This window comes from Saccopteryx bilineata, chromosome 3 (genome assembly GCF_036850765.1).
Source record: "Saccopteryx bilineata isolate mSacBil1 chromosome 3, mSacBil1_pri_phased_curated, whole genome shotgun sequence".
NCBI classification, from domain to species: domain Eukaryota; kingdom Metazoa; phylum Chordata; class Mammalia; order Chiroptera; family Emballonuridae; genus Saccopteryx; species Saccopteryx bilineata.
Genome location: NC_089492.1, coordinates 263889549 through 263905064, shown reverse-complemented (window position 1 = coordinate 263905064; position 15516 = coordinate 263889549). Strand labels below are relative to the sequence as shown.

The window sequence follows — 15516 nt, the reverse complement described above, 5'->3', positions numbered from 1 at the left end:
CGATTCCTGGCCAGGGCACATAGGAGAAGCGCCCATTTGCTTCTCCACCCCCCCTCCCTCTCTCTCTCTCTTCCCCTCCCGCAGCCAAGGCTCCATTGGAGCAAAGATGGCCCCGGGAGCTGGGGATGGCTCCTTGGCCTCTGCCCCAGGCGCTAGAGTGGCTCTGGTCGCGGCAGAGCGACGCCCCCTGGTGGGCAGAGCTTCACCCCTGGTGGATGTGCCAGGTGGATCCCGGTCGGGCGCATGCGGGAGTCTGTCTGACTGTCTCTCCCCGTTTCCAGCTTCAGAAAAATACAAAACAAAAACAAAAAAAAACCAAACAAAAAAAACCCCCTGGGCTTGCCTGGTCAAGGCACATATGGGAGTTGATGCTTCCTGCTCCTCCCTCCCTTCTCTCTCTCTCTCTCTCTCTCTCTCTCTCTCTCCTTTCTATAATGAATAAATAAAATCTTAAAAAAAAAAAGCAGATAAAAATAGAATGAACCCGGGAGGCACATAAACCACTCCCCCTCCCCTGAGTATTCTCATTTATAGATTCATTCATAGGTATGAATGGAGAATTTTTCCAACCAAGGGTGAAACTGTTCACATGCTTTTCAAAATCCATCAGGGTGGTATCCAATGGAAGGAACAAATTTACATAATTTGGTTATAGCTCTCTTTTTATTTTTGTCATGTAGACATTTAGAGATCAAGTAAGGAAGAGATGGGGGGCTGATTTAAATTTAAATTCAGTTGAGACCACAGGGACAATGAATAATGTGGGGGCAGATGTCTCTGGTTTTTGAATAATGTTTACCTGCAAGGTGAAGTTGGATAAGGGTTGGCCTGGGAAGACAGTGACACTGGAAACAGTATTAAACTTGGTAACTGGAGCAACAAGTGGGAAGTTTTTTGTCTTTTATCAGTTTGAGGTTTTGGTGACTTGTCCAACAACCAGTTAAATATCCTCTCTTAGCACTCTCAGAGAGAGTTTTATTAAAATATTATCTTTCCAAACATTAGAGAGTGAAGGAGAGAGAAGAAAAGGGAGAACAATTTGGTTTTTTATCATGTTGATAATCTTCTCCAAAATACAGGGTAGCCTTATAAACAAGATCAACCAGAGAATTCAAGTTAAGAATTGCTGTAAGGACTGGTGTGCTACAGGCCTGGTTCAGTTTCTTGGGAACAGTTTTCTACCTCAGCTGTCATCTTCTTCTCATCCTGTTGTCTGGATTTTGGTCAGTCAAATTTGGTTTCAGCAATGGGCTGGGAAGCTCATTCAGCAGCAGGGTCTGGAACCTTTTTGAAATGAGAAACATAAATCCATGAGTCAACATCATGGAATTCAGCAGCACATGGATTGGTCAAAAATACTTCTTCAGAGGGACTGAAGAGAGTCTTTCAGTTGGTATCATTTCCAGTACACAAAATCCCTGGGCTTGAGGCTGTAAGGACATTCCTCGTCTTCCAGGAGCACACTGTTGAAGGAATCTTTATAAGGTTAGTGTTGTGTTGGAGGGTATTCATAAGCTCCTTGCAGTAATGTGGGTGATCTCTTTTAATAAGTACTAGTTGGTGCAGTTCTTCATCTAGGTGCAAAGGATGATCTGTGATAATCTCAAAAGGCGTTTAAGTTTATATTTCCCAGTGGGGACAGAATGAAGGTTGAGGAGGGTTAAGGAGGGCCTTGGGCCTTGACAGACTAAATGCTATGCAAATTTTTGCCAGTTGGGTAGTTATTATTCCATTGGTTTGTTCTACCAATTGGTTTGTTCAATTGGTTAGTTCAGAGGATTGGAGCTGATAAGCACAATGGAAATGCTGATAGGCCAAATTTTACAAATGTTTGTACAGTTTGTCTTATAAAATGAGTTCTTCTAGGGACAAATATACAGTGATGAAAAATTATTTGACTTTGGGCGATGGGTATACAATGCAATCAGCAATTCAAATGCTATAGAGGTATATACCTGAAACCTATGTACTTTTATTGATCAATGTCACCCCATTAAATTTAATTTCTAAATAAAAAAATAGTTCCTCAATCACTATTAAGTACTTGAGGGACTCATGAAGTTGGAATACTTTTTTCTAATAGAACCTTAGCCACTACCAGGGCCATGGCTTGATGGCAAGGGAAAGCCTCAATCTAATGTGAAAATATGCAGATCATGATCAGCACGTATTTGTAAGTGTACATGAGGGGAAGCTGGAGAAAGTCAGACCCACTGGTTAATGGAAAGTGGCCCAGAGAAGCATGCAACAGTTTCCCAGGATTATATTTTGGACAAATTTTGCACATCTGATATGTCTGGTGGGCAATAGTGGGTAAAGGACCCTAATAATATTGTTTTCCTCATTGGATCATTTTCTCAGTGTTTCAGGAGTTAAATCATCGTTAAAAAGGTTAAAATCTCCTCTTGGAGAACATTGAGGAGGACAGGGCAGTTACTAGGACCTATTCATTAGCATCAAGAAGAATCAAAGGAACAACCTTGTTTAATCCATTCCCCTCTTTCATCCTCCAGAGTAATGGCATGCGATTTAGCTAGTCTTTGGTATAGCTGAGAACCCGGAGAGAGGGCAGGAGTAGATGAGGTTTTTATTGGACAGGGTTGTTGTTATCTCCTGTAAAGCAGCCGATTTGGCTGTGGTATCAGCCATTCCATTCCCTGTGCCTCCATATTTTGGGCAGAAGAATGTATCTGAATATTAATAACAGCAAAGGCTCTGAAAGTCAGTTCAGCATTTGGGAGTGCCAGGACAAAGTCTTTGTTTTTAATTTTCTGTCGAAATGAGGTAGGGAAACCTGGCTGTTTCCAAAGCATGGCAAAGACATGCTTTTACTCCAAGAGCTTATCTGCTGTCAGTATAGATATTGGCAGTTTTATCTTTGGCTGATAATCATGCCTTAGTAAGAGCATGTAGTTCTTCCTGATGGACAGGTTTGGCATCAGGTCGAGGGCTGGATTCTATGATTTTATTAAGGAAGACAATGGCATATCCAGCTTGGTAATTGCCATTGGGTCCTCTTAAATAGGATTCATTGGTGAACCATTCCTTGTCTGTGTTGGGAAGTGGGGTTTCTTGTAGATCCAGTCATGGGGTAAGGAGTTGGTCAGTCAATGTAATACAGTTGTGGGGGATGTTATTGTCCAAAAGAGGAAGTAGGATAGCTGAAGAAAACAAGTTGTATTCGGTGACAGTAAGGTGGGGTAAAGACAGAGGAGGACTTCATATTGGACTGAGTGACTAGCAGAAAGATGCTCAGTATGATGGGAATTAAGGAAAGTTTAAACAGTGTGTGGAACATAGATAGTAAGAGGAGATTCCATAGCTATCTTCTCTGTAGCCTTATAAGGGTGGAAACAGCATCAACGGCCTTAAGGCAAGGGAGAAAGAAGTCCTTGAGCGGTTGCATCTTAATTGCTGACTAGAATATCCCATAGGCCTATTCTGCCTCCCAGGAGGTTGAGTAAGAACCCCTAGAGCATTCTCTTTGAGGTCATGAGTAAAGAGGTGAAAGGGGGGCTATAATTTGCATGCCCTAAGGTCATAGTTTAAGTAACCTGGGTTTTTATTCTTTCAAAAGATTGTTGGACATTAGAGGTCCATGGTAGGGGATCAGGAGAGGAATTCTTGAGTAGTTCATAAAGTGGTTGGGACATTAAGGAAAAATTAAGAAGCCAGTTCCAACAACAACCGCAAGTTTTAAGAACCACTAAAGTTGTCTTTTTGTTTGAGGGAGGGGGGAGTTCTAAATGCCATGCAGACCCGGCCTGTGGTGGTGCAGTGGATAGAGCATTGACCTGGAATGTTCAGGTCACCAGTTCGAAATTCTGGGCCTGCTCGGTCAAGGCACACACGAGAAACAAGTTGAGGCTTCCTACTCCTCCCTTCTCACTTTCTCTTTCTCTCTCTCTCTCTAAAAATCAATAAATAAACAATTTTTTAAAAATGCCATTAGGCATGATGGATCAAGATTTAATCCTTCTGGAGTTAGGTGTTGGCCTAAGAACTTAATGGAGATTTGACAAAATTGGAGTTTCTTTCTTTCTTTCTTTCTTTTTACAGAGAGAGTCAGATAGGGACAGACAGACAGGAACGGAGAGAGATGAGAAGCATCGATCATTAGTTTTTCATTGCGACACTCTAGTTGTTCATTGATTGCCTTCTCATATGTGCCCTGACCATGGGGGCTGCAGCAGACCGAGTAACCCCTTGCTTGAGCCAGCGACCTTGGGTCCAAGCCAGTGACCTTGGGTCCAAGCCAGTGATCTTGGGTCCAAGCCAGTGACCTTGGGTCCAAGCTGGTGAACTTTGCTCAAACCAGATGAGCCAGCGCTCAAGCTGGCGACCTCGGGGTCTCGAACCTGGGTCCTCGCATCCCAGTCCAACGCTGTATCCATTGCGCCACCACCCAGTTAGGCAGAGTTTCTCTTTAGAAATCCCGTGTCCTTTGGAAGCTAGGTTATGAAGTTAATGGAGGCTGTCAGTGAGGCAAGCCTCTTCAGAAGATTACCCTTTTTATGTAAAGGTAGAAAGAGATTGGTTGTCTGAATCTACTGAAAAAATTGCACCACAGAGGTCAGTAGCTGAAAATGATCAGCTTTCAGAGGGAACATTAGAGACTGAGGTGGATGTCGGAAACAATGGAATGTCAGGGAATGACTGTTGTTTATGGCTCTGAGGTCTTGAAAATTGCCAACCTCTTCCATCTCTTCCATTGGGTTTGCAGGTAAGTAAGATGGAAGTGTTACAAGGGCTGGCCCTAGGACTGATTAGCTGTTCCTGTGTGTGTGTGTGTGTGTGTGTGTGTGTGTGTGTGTGTGTGTGTAAGTCATCTATTATAGTTTGTAGGTTGTATCCTGGCTAAGGGCTCAGGGTTTACGGGGTGTTGTTTATTACTGAGGAGGAGTTTATTGGGGTCTACTTGTATTTTAATTGGGGGCGCTAAATAGATATGGCCCACGTCAGTGTTGGTTTCTGCTCAAAGGCTTTGGGGCAGCACTTGGAGAACACAGTGTATATAGTTGAGTAAGTGGGGATTTGGGTGAGAGCCATCCTAGTGACAGTATCCTCTGGTAAGGAAAGGAAATAGGGGCTTCGTAGGCCTCTAAAAAATTTCCTCCCAGGACATGTATTGGAGCTGATGCAATAGGTAAGAAGTGATGATTACCAGCAAGAGGTTTCAACTGGAAAGGGATAGGTAAGAATTTAGGGACTGTCATAGGTTGCTTGGCTACCCTGACTGTCTGGATAAATTCATAACTTTGGGGGGTTCTGAAAGCATGTTGGGGTTGAGGATAGGCAGGGTGGTTCCAGTGTCAGTTAGAGCTCTACCAGGTTCATCCCTAAGTTTAATATCTAATTCTCCTAATTGGTTTAAGTAAAGGAAATATCTTCTTAATGTCCCTGGAGCATGCCTAGTCCTACTTAGAGACTGAGGGGGAGTAAACTTGATCAGGGTTTAGTTATAGCTGTCATTTGTATTTGGGATAGTCCCTGTTAAACTGTCCAGGGTATTTACAGAAAAAAGTTTCTCATTTTGATTTTGAGGGGGTGGAAATTCTGGGGCAGCTGTCTTTCTCTTTATTTTTACTTATTTTTAATTAGAGAGACAGACAGACATGGACAGACAGAAAGAAAGGGAGAGAGATGAGAGGCATCAGTTCTTTGTTGTGGCACCTTAGTTGTTCATTGATTGCTTTTTCATATGTGTCTTGATGGGATGGTGGTAGACTCCATCCGAGCCAGTGATTCCTTGCATGAACCAGCAACCTTGGGCTCAAGCCAGTGACCTTTGGGCTCAAGCCAGCGACCACAGGGTCCTGTCTATGATCCCACGCTCAAGCCGGGGACTCCGCACTCAAGCTGGTGAGCCCGCACACAAGCCAGATGAACCTGAGCTCAAGCTGGTGACCTTAGAGCAGGGGTCCCCAAACTACAGCCTGTGGGTTGCATGCGGCCCCCTGAGGCCATTTATCTGGCCCCCACCGCACTTCCAGAAGGTGCACCTCTTCCATTGATGGTCAGTGAGAGGAGCACATTGACCATCTCATTAGCCAAAATCAGGCCCATAGTTCCCATTGAAATACTGGTCAGTTTGTTGATTTAAATTTACTTGTTCTTTATTTTAAATATTGTATTTGTTCCCGTTTTGTTTTTTTACTTTAATATATGTGCAGTGTGCATAGGGATTTGTTCATAGTTTTTTTATAGTCTGGCCCTCCAACGGTCTGAGGGACAGTGAACTGGCCCCCTGTGTAAAAAGTTTGGGGACCCCTGCCTTAGGGTTTTTTTTTTTTACATTTATTTATTTATTTATTTATTTATTTATTTTAGGGGGGGAGAGAGAGAGAAAGAAAGGGGAGGAGCAGGAAGCATCAACTCCCATATGTGCCTTGACCAGGCAAGCCAGGGTTTTGAACCGGCAACCTCAGTGTTTCCAGGTTGACGCCTTATCCACTGCGCCACCACAGGTCAGGCTGCCTTAGGGTTTTGAACCTAGGTCCTCAGCATCCCAGACCGATCCTCTATCCATACCACCATCTGGTCAGTCACTCTTACTACTTTTATTAGTATTTACTTTATGCTGAATTTACTCCCAGATCATAAGTTTTATTTCTTCAGTTTTTTCTGGGATATTGTTTACTTCTTTGTAACTTCCTGTTCTGGTTTAGGAACAACCGGCTCTTCTTCAGTAAGGATCATCTCAACGTGGCAGGGAGAGCTCATGTAAGTTCTATGTGGCACCTTGGGAGCTTTGTTCACCTGGATGTGCTCAATGACCACCGAATCTATAATCTACATCTAAACCCTTAAGTTCAGCATTGCTCTGCATTTTTAAGCACATGCAGTAAAAATTCAGCACTCCTTTTGGGCCATCAACCCTGTGCTCAGCCCCACTGTTTGGCCTGGGCACACCTACCAAATCCACTATTGTAGTGATGGAATGACACACATTGCTTCTTGTAGAGTGACAGCCTTCAGATACTTGGTGGCCTTTCAAATGTGCATACCATTGATGGCCTAGGCCCTTGGTCAGCAAACCTTGGCTCATGAGCCACATGCGACTCTTTGGCCCCTTGAGTGTTTAGCAAAGGCCAGCTTAGGAGTACCCTAATTAAGTTAATAACAATGTACTTACCTATATAGTTTAAGTTTAAAAAATTTGGCTCTCAAAAGAAATTTCAATCGTTGTACTGTTGATATTTGGCTCTGTTGACTAATGAGTTTGCCGACCATTGGCCTAGGCATTTTACAAATGTTCTTAAAGTGAACACAAAGATTTGAAACTCTTGATTTGCATATTTTCTGGGATTTTCTGGGTCAAGTGAATAGTGATCTATTTTCAGAAGTCACCTCTGGCTACTTTCGGGAAAAGCAGTGCATTTCTCTCTCTCTCTCTAATTAAGTGAGAGGTAGGGAGGCAGAGAGACAGACTTGCTTATGCACCCTGACCAAGATCCACTCGGCAAGCGCCCTACTGGGCAATGCTCTGCCCATCTGGGGTCATTGCTCCATTGCTTGGCAACTGAGCTGTTTTAGCACCTGAGGCAAGGTCTTGATGCCATCCTCAGCACCTAGGGCCAACTTGCTCCAACTGAGCCATGGCTGCAGGAGGGGGTAAAGGGAGAGAAAGAGAGAGAGAGAGAGAGAGAGAGAGAGAGAGATGTAGAGAAGCAAATGGTTGCTTCTCCTGTGTGCCCTGACCAGGAATCGAACCTGGGACTTCCACACGCCGGACCAATGCTCTACTGCTGAGCCAACTGGCCAGGGACTATCTCTTTTTAATTGTAGTTGGAGTGCCAGAATTTAGTGGTTTTATCTTGATAATCTAGGGCTCATGTAGCCCTAGGTTCCCTGTCTTTCTCTGAAGTCTAAAATAGCTGGTTAGCCAAAGAGGCCATCTTGTGCGGTGGTCTTGTAGCCCAGCTAAGGTCATGTTGTTTTACTAAGGGACTGAAGGCTTCAGAAAAGCTGGCCACAAATATGAAATTGAACAGATTGAGTTTCATTATTCAAACTTAATTTTATTTTTTTTACTTATTGGTTTTAAAGAGAGAGAGAGAGAGGAGAGAAACATCAATTAGTTGTTCCATTTACTTATGCATTCATTGGATGATTCTTTTTTTTTTTCTTGTATTTTTCTGAAGTTGGAAACGGGGAAGCAGTCAGACAGACTCCCACATGTGCCTGACTGGGATCTACCCAACATGCCCACCAGGGGGTGATGCTCTGCCCATCTGGGGCATTGCTCTGTTGCAACCAGAGCCATTCTAGCACCTGAGGCAGAGGCCACAGAGCCATCCTCAGCGCCCGGACCAACTTTGCTCCAATGGAGCCTTGGCTGCAGGAGGGGAAGAGAGAGACAGAGAGGAAGGAGAGGGGGAGGGGTGGAGAAGCAGATGGGTGCTTCTCCTGTGTGCCCTGGCCGGGAGTCGAACCCGGGACTCCTGCACGCCAGGCCGACGCTCTACCACTGAGCCAACCGGCCAGGGCTCATTGGATGATTCTTTTTTTTGTTTGTTTTTTGTTTTTTTATTTTTTATTCATTTTAGAAAGGAGAGAGAGAGGGAGAGAGCGAGAAGGGGGGAGGAGCAGGAAGCATCAACTCCCATATGTGCCTTAACCAGGCAAGCCCAGGGTTTCGAACCGGCGACCTCAGCATTTCCAGGTCGACACTTTATCCACTGCGCCACCACAGGTCAGGCCTGAATGATTCTTGTATGTGCCCTGCCCGAGGATTGAAACCTCAGCCTTGGTGGATTGGGATGACGCTTTAACCAACTGAGCTATCTGGCCAGAGTTTATCATTCAACTTATTTTATTTTAGTAAGAGAGACAGAGAGAGAAACAGATAGGGACAGACAGGCAGGAAGAGAGAGAGATGAGAAGCACCAATTCTTCATTGCAGCACCTTAGTTGTTCATTTCATTGATTGCTTTCTCATATGTTCCTTAACCAGGGGGCTCCAGCAGAATGAGTGATCCCTTGCTCAAGCCAATGACCTTGGGTTTCAAACCAGCAACCTTTGGGCTCAAGCCAGCGACCATGGTGTCATGTCTATGATCCCAAGTTCAAGCCAGCAACCCTGTGCTCAAGCTGGCAATCCTACACTCAAACCGGATGAGCCTGCGCTCAAGCCAGTGACCTTAGGGTTTTGAATCTGGGTCCTCTGCTTCTCAGTCTGACACTCTATCCACTGCGTCACTGCCTGGTCAGGCATCATTCAACTTTTTTATCCCAAAGTCTGTTCAAATCTATCAAAACAATCAAGAACAGGTTTGTCCTTTTTCTGTATACAATGGTGTATCGCTTTCCAAATGAGTTGGCAAGGAAAGTTTTAGGGAATATTCATATTTCCCCATGTATAAGATGCACCCTTTTCTGAAAAATTTGGGGTCTAAAAATTGGGTGTGTCTTATACAGTGGTTATAGATTTTTTTACATGCATTTCCCACTTTTTTGCGCTTGTTTTTACACTCATTGTTGAAGACAGTGATTCGTCATCAGACACAGATGAGGACAAGCTAATGGATGGGAATTTTGACAGTGATGAGGAATTGTATGAACTTTATGATAAGAAAAACTTGAGTTCAATAACTTTATGTAATACATTTAAAAAAAATTTGGGGGCCCCCAAATTATGGTGTGTCTTATACATGGGGGATGGGGCAACTCTTAGTGGCCTGTTGTTACTTCTCAATGCCTTGGGCACCACTTAAAGTCCCCTGAGATTGATTCCAATCAGCAGTCAACAAAAATTTCCAGGCTAAACTTTTCCTACAAACGTGTAAATAAGTTGATAAAGATCAGAAAAAGCCTGACCAGGTGGTGGCGCAGTGGATAGAGCATCGGACTGGGATGCGGAAGGACCCAGGTTCGAGACCCCGAGGTCGCCAGCTTGAGCGCGGACTCATCTGGCTTGAGCAAAGAGCTCACCAGCTTGGACCCAAGGCCCCTGGCTCCAGCAGGGGGTTTCTCGGTCTGCTGAAGGCCCACGTTAAGGCACATGTGAGAAAGCAATCAATGAACAACTAAGAAGTCGCAACGCGCAATGAGAAACTGATGATTGATGCTTCTCATCTCTCTCTGTTCCTGTCTGTCTGTCCCTGTCTATCTCTGCCTCTGTAAAAAAAAACCAACAAAAAAACAAAAAACAAAAACAAAAACAAAAAAAAAGATCAGAAAAAAACAGGCTCACAGGCATTGATAATTAGATTTAAGTGCATTTAAATTCAAGGGAATTAATTTTAGGGCCAGGGAAGTCCTGACCTTTTAGTAGGGCCATAAATTCGGATTTAGTCTAAGTGGCATAAGAATTTGGCGTCTCTATCACCCAATTCAACCTTAAAAGTAGCTATTAAGGAAAGGGGAGGAAAGTCTAGTGCATTAAGAGAAATAAAGATATCAGGAGAAGAGAAAAAGGGAAGTTCAGAAAATGAAGAAAAGGGAGGAGAGAGTGAGGTGTGAAGTGGGTGGGAGAGGTGGAAGAGGTGAAGAGGGTGGTTTTCTGAGGACTTGTTAGTAGGTCTGGCTTCAGAATAACATGCAAAATTTAGAGGAAGTTTCCCAATGGTTCCTCTTTAACTTCATCTTTGCAGGTACAAATTTCTTTTTCTAATTTATCAACGTGTAAATAAGTTGATAAAAATCAGATATTCAGGGCCTGACCAGGCAGTGGCACAGTGGATAGAGCATCGGACTGGGATGCGGAGGACCCAGGTTCAAGACCCCAAGGTCGCCAGCTTGAGTGCGGGCTCATCTGGTTTGAGCAAAGCTCACCAGCTTGGACCCAGGGTCGCTGGCTCGAGCAAGGGGTTACTCAGTCTGCTGAAGGCCCGCGGTCAAGGCACATATGAGAAAGCAATCAACAAACAATTAAGGTGTTGCAATGAAAAACTAATGATTGATGCTTCTCATCTCTCTCCTTTCCTGTCTGTCTGTCCCTATCTATCCCTCTCTCTGACTCTCTCTAAAAAAAAAATCAGATATTCTATTATGCACAAGACAATGGCACCTGATCAAGATATTCAATAAAGATCACTTATTCAATTTAAAATTATTCTTTTTATTTATTGCTTGATTTTATTAATTTTAGAAAGAGAGAGACAGGAACACCAATCCTGTATGTGTCCTGACGCAGGATTGAACTGGCAACCTTTGCATATTGGAATGATAATCTTACCAACCGAGCTGTCTGTCCAGGGCATAATTATTCTCTTAGGAGAGGTGTTAACAGGTTTTGTTTAGAGCTATCAAGGTATTAAAGAAAGCCTCCCATTTTCTTTGGGAGGTTCAGTATTTTCTTTGTTTCAATTGTGTGTGCAACTAAACAAGCTTTGACATTTCAAAAGAGCCCCATCTGGGCCAGTCAAGTTTTAGATTATTCTGGGTGTGAGTGATTTCTGTCCAAAGACCCAGCCAGTTACAACTTTCTGTGCTACTGATCTTGTGCATAAAGTTGTCTGAGGTACCAGAGGATGGCTGGTCATTGAAAGACAGCTTAGGTCCTGGCCGTTTGGCTCAGTGGATAGAGCATCGGCCTGGTGTGCGGACGTCCCACGTTCAATCCCTGGTCAGGGCACACATGAAAAGCGACCATCAGTTTCTTTTCCCCTCTCTCTCCCCTTTCTCTTTCTGTCTTCCCCTCTCACAGTGAGTGGCTCGGTTGGTTAAAGCATTGGCCCTGGAAGCTGAGGCTAGCTCAGTTGGGCCAAGCATCAGCTCCAGGTGCTGAGGATTGCTTGGTTGATTGAAGCACCGGCCCCAGATGGGGGTTGCCAGATGGATCCTGGTTAGGGTGCATGTGGGAGTCTGTCTCACTATCTCCCCTCCTCTCACTTAAAAAAGAAAAAGGGAAAGCTTAGAATGTGGGCTGCCCATTTACACTCACCTAATGAAGATGCCCCTTCATCTCTTTGAGTGCCCCTTAACCCATTTATGCTGAAGGTTGAAATTTTTGAAATTCACATCATTTTTTGACAAGATCGCACCAAGCCAGTATCTGCAGCAGTGACTAACTCTGTGTACTCCATGGTAACATGTACACTCAGGAGGCAGATGTGTGAAAAATCAGACCTTGGCAATGACCTTGAGCAATAGGATATAAATAACTCCCACATCACTACCATTCTAATAACGGAACATGAAGCATAAATGGGTTAAACCCTACTGTCTCCACAAAACTTTATAGACAGGGTCCAAAGAACTATATGGAGTGTGAGCCTTATGAGTACAAGAGCCATGTGGACCAAGTCCAGATTGAACCTTATGAAAGGTTTCTTCCCTGAATTGAACAGTCTCGAGACCACACTGGAAAGTGTAGGAGGTCTGGATCTCAGAGCATACTTACCTGAGGCCTCTCAGCTCCTCTGGAAAACAACTAAGTGCAAAGGGCTCTTGCTGGAGCCAGGGCATTGATTTTGAGATAGCACAGGGAGGAGAGTCTGGGTGTTGCTTCAGATCCCACTGCTGCCACCAAAATGTAAACAAATCCAAAAGGTATTGCAATAAAAAAAAGGAGAGACTTTATTAAGGTAAACAGTTTGCAAACCGGGGAGACACAGGCTTCAGTAAACAAGCAAAAGTGTGCTTTAACTGAGACAAAAGGGAGGCTGTTCTTTATGCTAAAAGTTCCTACCCAGGTTCCTAACTAGAGCCATTTTATGTAAATGAGATTTTCAAATTCACACAATTCTAATGGATCAGGGCAGGTCTCAGTCCATTGGTTAGAAAGTGAAACTAGGAACTCCTCTAAAGTAGTTGACTCAGGGCCCTGGCTGGTTGGCTCAGTGGTAGAGCATTGGCCTGGCGTGCAGGAGTCCCAGGTTCGATTCCCGGCCAGGGCACACAGGAGAAGCGCCCATCTGCTTTTCCACCCCTCCCCCTCTCCTTCCTCTCTGTCTCTCTCTTCCCCTCCCGCAGCAGCCAAGGCTCCATTGGAGCAAAGTTGGCCCGGGCGCTGAGGATGGCTCTGTGGCCTCTGCCTCAGGCGCTAGAATGGCTCTGGTTGCAACAGAGCTATGCCCCAGATGGGCAGAGCATCGCCCCCTGGTAGGCATGCCGGGTGGATCCCAGTCGGGAGCATGCGAGAGTCTGTCTGACTGCCTCCCTATTTCCAACTTCAGAAATAAAATAAAATAAAATAGTTGACTCAGATGGCATAAACTAGGAAGGTATAGTGCGGAAAACCGAGTAGTCAGTCAGAGATTCTTCATGGTTTACAGAGTATGCAAGAAGCCCCTGCCAGTGATGGCTGCTAGACTCTATTTGTAAAATGTGGGTCCTAGGTTGACCATGAGGAGTCCATCTCAGCAAGTAAATTCTTTCTTGTTCACATCAAATGAATCTCTCTTCCTGGGGTCCATATAACGTATACCTCAATAAAGCTGTTTTAAAAATCTGTATAAGCTTATACGGAATGATAGTCACACAAAGTGAAAAAAGTCTGATGCACAATAGTGTGTATAAAGATAGATGCCTAATGAAATTATTTCTCTATGGATATCCATGTAACAGTAAATAATGGTTTTTAATGAGGAGGGAGCCTGGAAGATCTGGTATGGGAGGAAATTTTTTTTGTAGGCAAAGGACAGCATGATTAAGTTTTTTCTTTTCAGATACATACTGGATATGACTTTTTCAATTTAAAAATAAACCCTAAACTACAAATGAAAATCCATATGCACATGCATGCTTTAGCAAAAAGGAACTGAGAGCTTATATCAAGAATTATTAGTGATTGACCTTTTGCTCTCTTTACTTTTTGGAATTCAGTTTCTCTACAATAAGCATGCATTGTGTTTTGTTTTCAAAGTTTGAAAAATAACATTGAGATAATGACTGTTGTGTTTCCTGTTCATGGGATGTTGTGAGAAGTATATTTACATCTAAAAATTGAAGCAAGGCCACAGTGTTAGGGAGAAGACCCCAGGTACAACTCCTCACCAGACACTTTTCCTACACCACCAGGACAAAGGTAAAAAGTCTCCATTCAGGAATGCAGAGACAGAGACTCAGCATGTGTATATATTTTTCCCCCTGGTAAGGTCTGGGATTTACCATATTTTTTTGAAAATGAGAGTCCATCAAATGTTAACCTCACCATTATTTTATGTTTCAGTAAGAAAAAAAGAAAAAAGATCAATTAAACTATGTCACAGCTTTGATTATACAATGTGTTGGGTTTCTGTGAGGTTAAATCTGAAAAACGTTTATCTTGAAATTAATGACAGTATTGTATCACACAATTCTCTCTTAGGGTGGGTAGATGACCTAAGCAACATCATTTACCTGCTGCCTTCCTTTCCCTGAAACCTTCTCCTTCCCCACTCTGTCCAACCAGTCACCAAGTCCTGTCTTTTCCACTCCTGCTGCCACCTGCCTCATTATCTCTCATCTGGACCACTGAACTAGCCTCCTAACAGGCCTGCTCATCTTACCTTTCACTCCATTATTCATACTGCAGCTAGAGTGATCATCTCATGTCCCTGCTTAAACATTTCCACTGGCTGCTTTACCCGCAGGGTGAGGTCTGTTTAACTTGGCATTTGACTTTTTATGACCTGGCCTCTGCCTGCCATTTTAGTCTCTTGGCACTTCCTCCAAATGAAATGACTTGCTGCTTCTCCAAAGCACCATGTTTTCTTTTTCAGGCCTCCATGTCTTTGCATCAGCTGTTTCCTATGCTTGGATTACTCTTCCTCAGCGAGTACTTATTGAACCTGTAGCAAGTGCCCGGAGCTGAAAATGGAGGGGTGAGCGAGGCAGGCGCAAGCCCAGTTCTCGGGAGACTCGTGGAAAAAAGGCAAAAATAGAAATATAAAATAATTAATTATGAGCGCACATGGTGGGCATTTGTAAAAGTTTGTTGACAATGTCAACTGTGGCTTCAGAAAGTTTAGAATTCGCCTAGGCCAGGGAGGCAGTATTTAGCGGACTAGAATCCCGGACCTACCAATGACTACCTACGTAACTTTGGGGAACCGGCAAGTGGAGTCTCCGCCTCTGTGAGATGGAAAAATGCCCGCCCCACAGGATTTCTGGGAGCATTTCATGACATACATATAATCACGCGGTTCTGGCGGACCCGAGGGCCTCTCCTACCCCCTCCACAGGGCTCGAGGGTCCGCCAGGCCCGCGGCGCCGGCCCCCACCCCAAAAGGCTGCGGGCGAGGTCTTGAGCGCCTTAGCCCGAGCATGCGGCGAGTGCCCATGAGTCCTTCGTCTCCGACAGTCGGACCGCGAGCCCAGACCACAGGCCGCAGCGCCAGCAGGGACAGGGAGCGTCGGAGGCCAGGTGAGGGGGCAGCGCTCCGCCCCATCTCCCCACTTTGGGGGCCAGCCCCCTTCGCTCATTCCCGTCCCGCCCTTGAATCATGGGGGGCGGGGCCATGACCCATTCATGCCGGGAATCGGATCCAGATGTTCCCGCGGCGCGTGCAGCTGCATCCTTGCCTTTTTTGGCAAAAAACGTGCGGCTGCGAGCGGATCCCGGGCCGCCTCCACTAATCCTCGGGAAGA

General features: G+C 44.6%; 1 long non-coding RNA gene across 1 annotated transcript; it reads left to right on the top strand.

Annotated features, from left to right (window-relative positions):
- Window positions 1–1404: 1404 nt before the first annotated feature.
- LOC136329125 (uncharacterized) lies at window positions 1405–14941 on the top strand. The gene is made up of 3 exons (XR_010730155.1): window positions 1405–1485; window positions 6669–6723; window positions 14649–14941. It is a non-coding gene; the product is annotated as an uncharacterized lncRNA (long non-coding RNA).
- The last annotated feature ends 575 nt before the right edge of the window (window positions 14942–15516 follow it).